This window comes from Nerophis ophidion, unplaced genomic scaffold (genome assembly GCF_033978795.1).
Source record: "Nerophis ophidion isolate RoL-2023_Sa unplaced genomic scaffold, RoL_Noph_v1.0 HiC_scaffold_199, whole genome shotgun sequence".
Taxonomy (NCBI): Eukaryota; Metazoa; Chordata; class Actinopteri; order Syngnathiformes; family Syngnathidae; genus Nerophis; species Nerophis ophidion.
In genome coordinates this window covers 55,001-65,000 of record NW_026907121.1, presented here as the reverse complement: position 1 = coordinate 65,000, position 10,000 = coordinate 55,001, and positions in this window count along the sequence as shown.

Genomic DNA, 10,000 nt, shown 5'->3' with positions numbered 1-10,000 from the left:
TTCTAAGTGTCAACTTTTGGAGTACCAACCCTTCCAAAACAAAGTCGGGATTTTTTCTAAGTGTCAACTTTTGGAGTACCAACCCTTCCAAAACAAAGTCGGGATTTTTTCTAAGTGTCAACTTTTGGAGTACCAACACTTCCAAAACAAAGTCGGGATTTTTTCTAAGTGTCAACTTTTCGCGTACCAACCCTTCCAAAATAAAGTCGGGATTTTTTCTAAGTGTCAACTTTTAAAAGTCGGGATTTTTTCTAAGTGTCCACTTTTGCTGTACCATGCCCTCCAGGGTCATAGAAGCCCCAGAGTGAGACCTAAACAACCGGGCCGAGTGATGTCATTTGGGGCCCTATTTTGAGTCATTTTGTGGGATTTCGGTGACGCCGAGGAGCGAAGCAGGTGTTCCGGGAGGGGGGTGCCTGTCCATTTAAGAAGGCCGGCTTGCCGTGGATCTACACCCGGGTAGGGAATTCAAAATAGGTCCCTCTATTTGCTGGAAGTCAGCACAAAATATAGCTGTACATTTGCCCAAGGCTCTAAAGAGGGAAAGGCAACTTTAAGCCTGAAAAGGAAAGCGGGGATTTGGAGCCCTCCGGTGGACTTCCGCCGCCGCTGCACCCTTAGCTGGAAGTCAGTGCCAAAAAAAAAAAAAGAAGCTGCGAATAGTGTCCATGTGCCTGTCCCTTTAGGAAAGCCGGCTTGCCGTGGATCTCCACCCGGGTGGGGAATTCCAAATAGGTCCCTCTATTTGATGGAAGTCAGCAACAAAAAGCTGGAATTTTTCTAAGTGTCAAGGAGGGTGTCACTTCCAGAAGGCCCACCATTCTTGGATCGACACCCGGTTAAGAAAAATGAAAAAAGTCCCTCTATTTGATGGAAGTCAGCAACAAAAAGCTGGATTTTTTCTAAGTGTCAAGGAGGGTGTCGCTTCCAGAAGGCCCACCTGCCTTGGATCACCACCCGGTTAAGAAAAATGAAAAAAGTCCCTCTAGTTAATGGAAGTCAGCAACAAAAAGCTGGAATTTTTCTAAGTGTCAAGGAGGGTGTCGCTTCCAGAAGGCCCACCTGCCTTGGATCACCACCCGGTTAAGAAAAATGAAAAAAGTCCCTCTATTTGATGGAAGTCAGCAACAAAAAGCTGGATTTTTTCTAAGTGTCAAGGAGGGTGTCGCTTCCAGAAGGCCCACCTGCCTTGGATCACCACCCGGTTAAGAAAAATGAAAAAAGTCCCTCTAGTTAATGGAAGTCAGCAACAAAAAGCTGGAATTTTTCTAAGTGTCAAGGAGGGTGTCGCTTCCAGAAGGCCCACCTGCCTTGGATCGACACCCGGTTAAGAAACATGGAAAAAGTCCCTCTATTTGATGGAAGTCAGCAACAAAAAGCTGGATTTTTTCTAAGTGTCAAGGAGGGTGTCGCTTCCAGAAGGCCCACCTGCCTTGGATCACCACCCGGTTAAGAAAAATGAAAAAAGTCCCTCTAGTTAATGGAAGTCAGCAACAAAAAGCTGGAATTTTTCTAAGTGTCAAGGAGGGTGTCGCTTCCAGAAGGCCCACCTGCCTTGGATCGACACCCGGTTAAGAAAAATGAAAAAAGTCCCTCTATTTAATGGAAGTCAGCAACAAAAAGCTGGATTTTTTCTAAGTGTGAAGGAGAGGGTCGCTTCCAGAAGGCCCACCTGCCTTGGATCGACACCCGGTTAAGAAACATGGAAAAAGTCCCTCTATTTGATGGAAGTCAGCAACAAAAAGCTGGATTTTTTCTAAGTGTCAAGGAGGGTGTCGCTTCCAGAAGGCCCACCCGCCTTGGATCACCACCCGGTTAAGAAAAAAGAAAAAAGTCCCTCTACTTAATGGAAGTCAGCAACAAAAAGCTGGATTTTTTCTAAGTGTGAAGGAGGGTGTCGCTTCCAGAAGGCCCACCTGCCTTGGATCGACACCCGGTTAAGAAACATGGAAAAAGTCCCTCTATTGAATGGAAGTCAGCACAAAAAAGCTGAAAATATGACAGAGTGTGAAGGAGAGGGTCGCTTCCAGAAGGCCCACCTGCCTTGGATCGACACCCGGTTAAGAAACATGGAAAAAGTCCCTCTATTTGATGGAAGTCAGCAACAAAAAGCTGGATTTTTTCTAAGTGTCAAGGAGGGTGTCGCTTCCAGAAGGCCCACCTGCCTTGGATCGACACCCGGTTAAGAAACATGGAAAAAGTCCCTCTATTTGATGGAAGTCAGCAACAAAAAGCTGGATTTTTTCTAAGTGTAAAAGTTGGGATTTTTTCTAAGTGTCAACTTTTGGTGTACCAACCCTTCCAAAATAAAGTCGGGATTTTTTCTAAGTGTCAACTTTTGGTGTACCAACCCTTCCAAAATAAAGTCGGGATTTTTTCTAAGTGTCAACTTTTGGTGTACCAACCCTTCCAAAATAAAGTCGGGATTTTTTCTAAGTGTCAACTTTTGGTGTACCAACACTTCCAAAATAAAGTGGGGATTTTTTCTAAGTGTCAACTTATATAGTCGGGATTTTTTCTAAGTGTCAACTTATATAGTCGGGATTTTTTCCAAGTGTCAACTTATAAAGTGGGGATTTTTTTCCAAGTGTCAACCTGTAAAGTGGGGATTTTTTTTCCAAGTGTCCACTTTTGGTTCACCATGCCTTCCAGAGTCAAAGAAGCCCCCGAGTGAGACCCAAAAAACCGGACCGAGTGATGTCATTTGGGGTCCTATTTTCAGTCATTTTGTGGGATTTCGGTGACGCCGAGGAGGGAAGCAGGTGTCAAGGGACAGGGGGGTGCCTGTCCCTTTAAGAAGGCCGGCTTGCCGTGGATCTACACCCGGGTAGGGAATTCAAAACAGGTCCCTCTATTTGCTGGAAGTCAGCACAAAAAAGCTGGAAATATGACAGGGGAAAAAAAAAAAAGAAGAAGCTGCAATGATGGCAGAGTGTCCATGTGCCTGTCCCTTTAAGAAGGCCGGCTTGCCGTGGATCTCCACCCGGGTGGGGAATTCCAAATAGGTCCCTCTATTTGCTGGAAGTGCCCCCCCAAAAAGCTGTCCATTTCCCCAAGTTTTTAAGGAGGGAAAAGCCACTTTAAGCCTAAAAAGGAAAGCGGGGATTTGGAGCCCTCCGGTGGACTTCCGCCGCCGCTGCACCCTTAGAAGAAAAAGCTGCACTTATGGCAGAGTGTCCATGTGCCTGTGCCTTTAGGAAGGCCGGCTTGCCGTGGTTCTGCACCAGGGTAGGGAATTCAAAATAGGTCCCTCTATCTGCTGGAAGTCAGCACAAAAAAAAGCTGGAAATATGACAGAGTGTCAACTTTTAGTGTAATAGACCTGCGAAAGTCAAAGTCGGGATTTTTTCTAAGTGTCCACTTTTGGTGTACCAACCTTTCCAAAATAAAGTGGGGATTTTTTCTAAGTGTCCACTTTTGGTGTACCAACCTTTCCAAAATAAAGTGGGGATTTTTTCTAAGTGTCAACTTATAAAGTCGGGATTTTTTCTAAGTGTCAACTTATAAAGTGGGGATTTTTTCTAAGTGTCAACTTATAAAGTGGGGATTTTTTCCAAGTGTCAACTTATAAAGTGGGGATTTTTTCCAAGTGTCAACTTATATAGTCGGGATTTTTTTTCAAAGTGTCAACTTGTAAAGTGGGGATTTTTTCCAAGTGTCTACTTTTGGTTCACCATGCCTTCCAGAGTCAAAGAAGCCCCCGAGTGAGACCCAAAGAACCGGACCGAGTGATGTCATTTGGGGTCCTATTTTCAGTCATTTTGTGGGATTTCGGTGACGCCGAGGAGGGAAGCAGGTGTCAAGGGACAGGGGGGTGCCTGTCCCTTTAAGAAGGCCGGCTTGCCGTGGATCTACACCCGGGTAGGGAATTCAAAACAGGTCCCTCTATTTGCTGGAAGTCAGCACGAAAAAAAGCTGGAAATATGACAGAGTGCCCCAAAAAAAAAAAGAAGCTGCAATGATGGCAGAGTGTCCATGTTGCTGTCCCTTTAGGAAGGCCGGCTCGCCGTGGATCTCCACCCGGGTGGGGAATTCCAAATAGGTCCCTCCATTTGCTGGAAGTGCCCCCCCAAAAAGCTGTCCATTTCCCCAAGTTTTTAAGGGAAACAAAAACCAGGGTTGGGGTTGGATGCATCACACTGTAAGTCTCGGCTGCAGCCAGAAGCAAGTATTAAAAAGGTAGACATCAACCATCATTTAAAAAGGGGAAAACAAATCCATTCATCAATAAATCATATCCAAATGTAAAAAAAGAGGCAGCTCAAAAGAGAGGGTGTGTGTCCAGCAGAAAATAGGCATGATAAACAAAGAGGGCTGGGGTTTGGAGGAGGGCAAAATGTCCCGCAGCCGGCCGCCCGAGTTCCGGGATGCCCAGCACGTCCATAACGCACCCCGCAAAGTCAAACTGGAAGTGGAGGGGAAAAAAGCTGGGAAAGAAGTTAAATGTCCTCAAAGTGTTCCAAAATCAGTCCCACGAGTCCCGCAGCTGGCCACCCGAGTCCAGGGAAGCCCGGCACCTCCGTAACAAGGCCCGCAAAGTCACACTGCAAGTGGGGGAGAAAAGCTGGCAGAGTAGCCAAAAGTCCTCAAAGTGTTCAAAAATCAGTCCCCCACCAGCCCCGCAGCTGGCCACCCGAGTCCAGGGACGCCCGGCACAGCCGTAACGCACCCCGCAAAGTCAAACTGCAAGTGGGGGAGAAAAGCTGGGGGAAAATCCAAAAGTCCTCAAAGTTTTCAAAATCCGCACCCGGGACTGAGTCCAGCAAGTCCCCCCGGTCCCAAAAATGCCATTTTTTTCAAAAAATACCCAAAAAATGCGGGGGCCGGATTTCGGAACCGGCGTACCGCTTTCGGCCCGCGTGCCCTAGATTGGAGACCGATGTCAAAAATGGACGCCGGTCGGGTATTTTTTTCCTTGGGGTCTATAGAGAGTAAATCCGGAGGAAAATTGGCCTTACGAGCAAAGGGAGGGATTTTAGGGGGCATAACGTCCAGCCGCGTGCCTCCCGGGTCCCGGGGAAGAGAAAGTCCAGAAAACTCATAAAATCATGCCCAGCATGGAGATCCACAAGTCCCGCCGCAGGCCCGAGGCTTCCCGGGTCCCGGGAATGACCAAAAGACACCCAGGAGTGGACCATCGAAAGTGGGAGGGAAATGGAGGGAAAGTCGGGAAAAAGGTCCAAAATGGGTTGAAAATCATATGATCCCACCCAGGGTAGAGTTCCACAAGTCCCGCAGCGAGCTGCACGAGCCGCAGGAACACCGGGAATGACCAAAAGGCACCCAGAAGCGAACCAGCGAAAGTGGGGGGAAAATGGAGGAAAAGGAGGAAAAAGTACCAAATTGTTTAAAAATCCTACCCAGGATGGAGTTCCACAAGTCCCGCAGCGAGCTGCACGAGCCGCAGGAACACCGGGAATGACCAAAAGGCACCCAGAAGTGAACCAGCGAAAGTGGGGGAAAAATGGAGGAAAAGGAGGAAAAAGTACCAAATTGTTTAAAAATCCTACCCAGGATGGAGTTCCACAAGCCCCGCAGCGAGCTGCACGAGCCGCAGGAACACCGGGAATGACCAAAAGGCACCCAGAAGTGAACCAGCGAAAGTGGGGGAAAAATGGAGGAAAAGGAGGAAAAAGTACCAAATTGTTTAAAAATCCTACCCAGGATGGAGTTCCACAAGTCCCGCAGCGAGCTGCACGAGCCGCAGGAACACCGGGAATGACCAAAAGGCACCCAGAAGTGAACCAGCGAAAGTGGGGGAAAAATGGAGGAAAAGGAGGAAAAAGTGCCAAATTGTTTAAAAATCCTACCCAGGATGGAGTTCCAGAAGCCCTGCAGCGAGCTGCACGAGCCGCAGGAACACCGGGAATGACCAAAAGGCACCCAGAAGTGAACCAGCGAAAGTGGGGGAAAAATGGAGGAAAAGGAGGAAAAAGTACCAAATTGTTTAAAAATCCTACCCAGGATGGAGTTCCACGAGTCCCGCAGCGAGCTGCACGAGCCGCAGGAACACCGGGAATGACCAAAAGGCACCCAGAAGTGAACCATCAAAAGTGGGGGACAATTTGAGAAAAAGTTGGAAAAAGGTCCGAAATTGATTAAAAATCCTACCCAGGATGGAGTTCCAGAAGCCCCGCAGCGAGCTGCGCGAGCCGCAGGAACACCGGGAATGACCAAAAGGCACCCAGAAGTGAACCATCAAAAGTGGGGGACAATTTGAGAAAAAGTTGGAAAAAGGTCCGAAATTGATTAAAAATCCTACCCAGGATGGAGTTCCAGAAGCCCCGCAGCGAGCTGCACGAGCCGCAGGAACACCGGGAATGACCAAAAGGCACCCAGAAGTGAACCATCAAAAGTGGGGGACAATTTGAGAAAAAGTTGGAAAAAGGTCCGAAATTGATTAAAAATCCTACCCAGGATGGAGTTCCAGAAGCCCCGCAGCGAGCTGCGCGAGCCGCAGGAACACCGGGAATGACCAAAAGGCACCCAGAAGTGAACCATCAAAAGTGGGGGACAATTTGAGAAAAAGTTGGAAAAAGGTCCGAAATTGATTAAAAATCCTACCCAGGATGGAGTTCCACAAGTCCCGCAGCGAGCTGCACGAGCCGCAGGAACACCGGGAATGACCAAAAGGCACCCAGAAGTGAACCATCAAAAGTGGGGGACAATTTGAGAAAAAGTTGGAAAAAGGTCCGAAATTGATTAAAAATCCTACCCAGGATGGAGTTCCAGAAGCCCCGCAGCGAGCTGCGCGAGCCGCAGGAACACCGGGAATGACCAAAAGGCACCCAGAAGTGAACCATCAAAAGTGGGGGACAATTTGAGAAAAAGTTGGAAAAAGGGCCGAAATTGATTAAAAATCCTACCCAGGATGGAGTTCCACAAGTCCCGCAGCGAGCTGCACGAGCCGCAGGAACACCGGGAATGACCAAAAGGCACCCAGAAGTGAACCATCAAAAGTGGGGGACAATTTGAGAAAAAGTTGGAAAAAGGTCCGAAATTGATTAAAAATCCTACCCAGGATGGAGTTCCAGAAGCCCCGCAGCGAGCTGCGCGAGCCGCAGGAACACCGGGAATGACCAAAAGGCACCCAGAAGTGAACCATCAAAAGTGGGGGACAATTTGAGAAAAAGTTGGAAAAAGGTCCGAAATTGATTAAAAATCCTACCCAGGATGGAGTTCCACAAGTCCCGCAGCGAGCTGCACGAGCCGCAGGAACACCGGGAATGACCAAAAGGCACCCAGAAGTGAACCATCAAAAGTGGGGGACAATTTGAGAAAAAGTTGGAAAAAGGTCCGAAATTGATTAAAAATCCTACCCAGGATGGAGTTCCAGAAGCCCCGCAGCGAGCTGCGCGAGCCGCAGGAACACCGGGAATGACCAAAAGGCACCCAGAAGTGAACCATCAAAAGTGGGGGACAATTTGAGAAAAAGTTGGAAAAAGGTCCGAAATTGATTAAAAATCCTACCCAGGATGGAGTTCCAGAAGCCCCGCAGCGAGCTGCGCGAGCCGCAGGAACACCGGGAATGACCAAAAGGCACCCAGAAGTGAACCATCAAAAGTGGGGGACAATTTGAGAAAAAGTTGGAAAAAGGTCCGAAATTGTTTAAAAATCCTACCCAGGATGGAGTTCCAGAAGTCCCGCAGCGAGCTGCGCGAGCTCCGGGACCCCCGGGAATGACCAAAAGATACCCAGGAGTGAACCAGCGAAAGTGGGGGACAATTTGAGAAAAAGTTGGAAAAAGGTCCGAAATTGTTTAAAAATCCTACCCAGGATGGAGTTCCAGAAGTCCCGCAGCGAGCTGCGCGAGCTCCGGGGCCCCCGGGAATGACCAAAAGATACCCAGGAGTGAACCAGCCCAAGTGGGGGACAAATGGAAGAAAAGCCGGGCCAAGTCCAAAAAAGTTGGATTTTTTGCCAAAGTGTCAACATGCGTGATTTTGTCAGAGTGTCCACTTTTGGGATTTTTTCAAAGTCCAACAACGAGAGAGGCCTGGCCTCCAGCCTGTCTAGCCTCTTCCATGAGACACTTGGAAAAAATCCCGTGCAAAAAAAGTGGATTTTTTCAAAGTCCAACAACGAGAGAGGCCTAAGTTCCAGCCTCCTTAGCCTCTTTCTTCCGTGGAGCAAAAGTTGGATTTTTTGCCTAAGTGTCAACATGCGTGATTTTGTCAGAGTGTCCACTTTTGGGATTTTTTCTAAGTCCAACAACGAGAGAGGCCTGGCCTCCAGCCTGTTTAGCCTCTTCCATGTGACACTTAGAAAAAATCCCGTGCAAAAAAAGTGGATTTTTTCTAAGTCCAACAACGAGAGAGGCCTAACTTCCAGCCTCCTTAGCCTCTTTCGTTCACATACTTAGAAAAAAATCCCAGCGCCAAGCCCAATGCATTTCAATGGGATTTATTTTTCGAGCCGGATTTTTTCTAAGTCCAACAACGAGAGAGGCTTGAGTTCTAGCCTACTTTAAGCCTCTTTCGATTTTCCCTGTTTTTACCAGGTCTACCAAAACACCCCCATCACGTTAGTAGGTGCGCCAGGCTTAGACAGGCCGAATTGGCAGGAAATGTGTCCGAGTCAAAGTGAGCTATTTTGGGACTCAAAAGTTGGATTTTCCCCCTCTTTTCGATGGTTCTTTTTTCGAATGGTTCTTCCAGGCTCTGAGCGACAGGGGCTCACGCGGACATGCGTGGCCGCCTAGGGGGCGCTATCTCGGACACATTTAGGGACATGGACACCCTGGAAGAACAAACATAAAAATTTTTTCGACCTGATTTCAGACCAGCCTCTTTCTTAAGGACTTCCAGGACTCGAGCGACAGGGGCTCGGTCCTGAGTGCGCGCCCGGCCAGGGGGCGCTATCCCGGACACATTTCGGGACATTTAAACCATGGATGGACAAACATAAAAATTTTTTCGACCTGATTTCAGACCAGCCTCTTTCTTAAGGACTTCCAGGACTCGAGCGACAGGGGCTCGGTCCTGAGTGCGCGCCCGGCCAGGGGGCGCTATCCCGGACACATTTCGGGACATTTAAACCATGGATGGACAAACATAAAAATTGAAAGACCTGATTCGACCCAGCCTCTCGGGGCTTTTCCCAGGGCCGGAGCGACAGGGGCTCGGTCCTACGGCGTGCCCGCCTAGGGGGCGCTATGACGGACACACCAGGGGACACGGACACCCTGGGTGGACAAACATAAAAAATTGAAAGACCTGATTCGACCCAGCCTCTCGGGGCTTTTCCCAGGGCCGGAGCGACAGGGGCTCGGCCCTATGGCGTGCCCGCCTAGGGGGCGCTATGACGGACACACCAGGGGACACGGACACCCTGGGTGGACAAACATAAAAAATTGAAAGACCTGATTCGACCCAGCCTCTCGGGGCTTTTCCCAGGGCCGGAGCGACAGGGGCTCGGCCCTACGGCGTGCCCGCCTAGGGGGCGCTATGACGGACACACCAGGGGACACGGACACCCTGGGTGGACAAACATAAAAAATGGAAAGACCTGATTCGACCCAGCCTCTCGGGGCTTTTCCCAGGGCCGGAGCGACAGGGGCCCGGCCCTACGGCGTGCCCGCCTAGGGGGCGCTATGACGGACACACCAGGGGACACGGACACCCTGGGTGGACAAACATAAAAAAATTGAAAGACCTTATTCGACCCAGCCTCTCGGGGCTTTCCCAGGGCCGGAGCGACAGGGGCTCGGTCCTACGGCGTGCCCGCCTAGGGGGCGCTATCACGGACACATCAGGGGACACGGACACCCTGGATGGACAAACATAAAAATTGAAAGACCCGATTTGACCCAGCCTCACGGGGCTTTCCAAGGGCCGGAGCGACAGGGGCTCGGTCCTACTGCGTGCCCGACTAGGGGGCGCTATGACGGACACGTTTCCGCCATTTACCGCACGGATAAAATCCTGGGCCCGACGCCGCCCAGGTCACTTGTGACGACCGCCCCCGGACACCTCCCTTTCCCTTTTCCCCTCTAACCTTT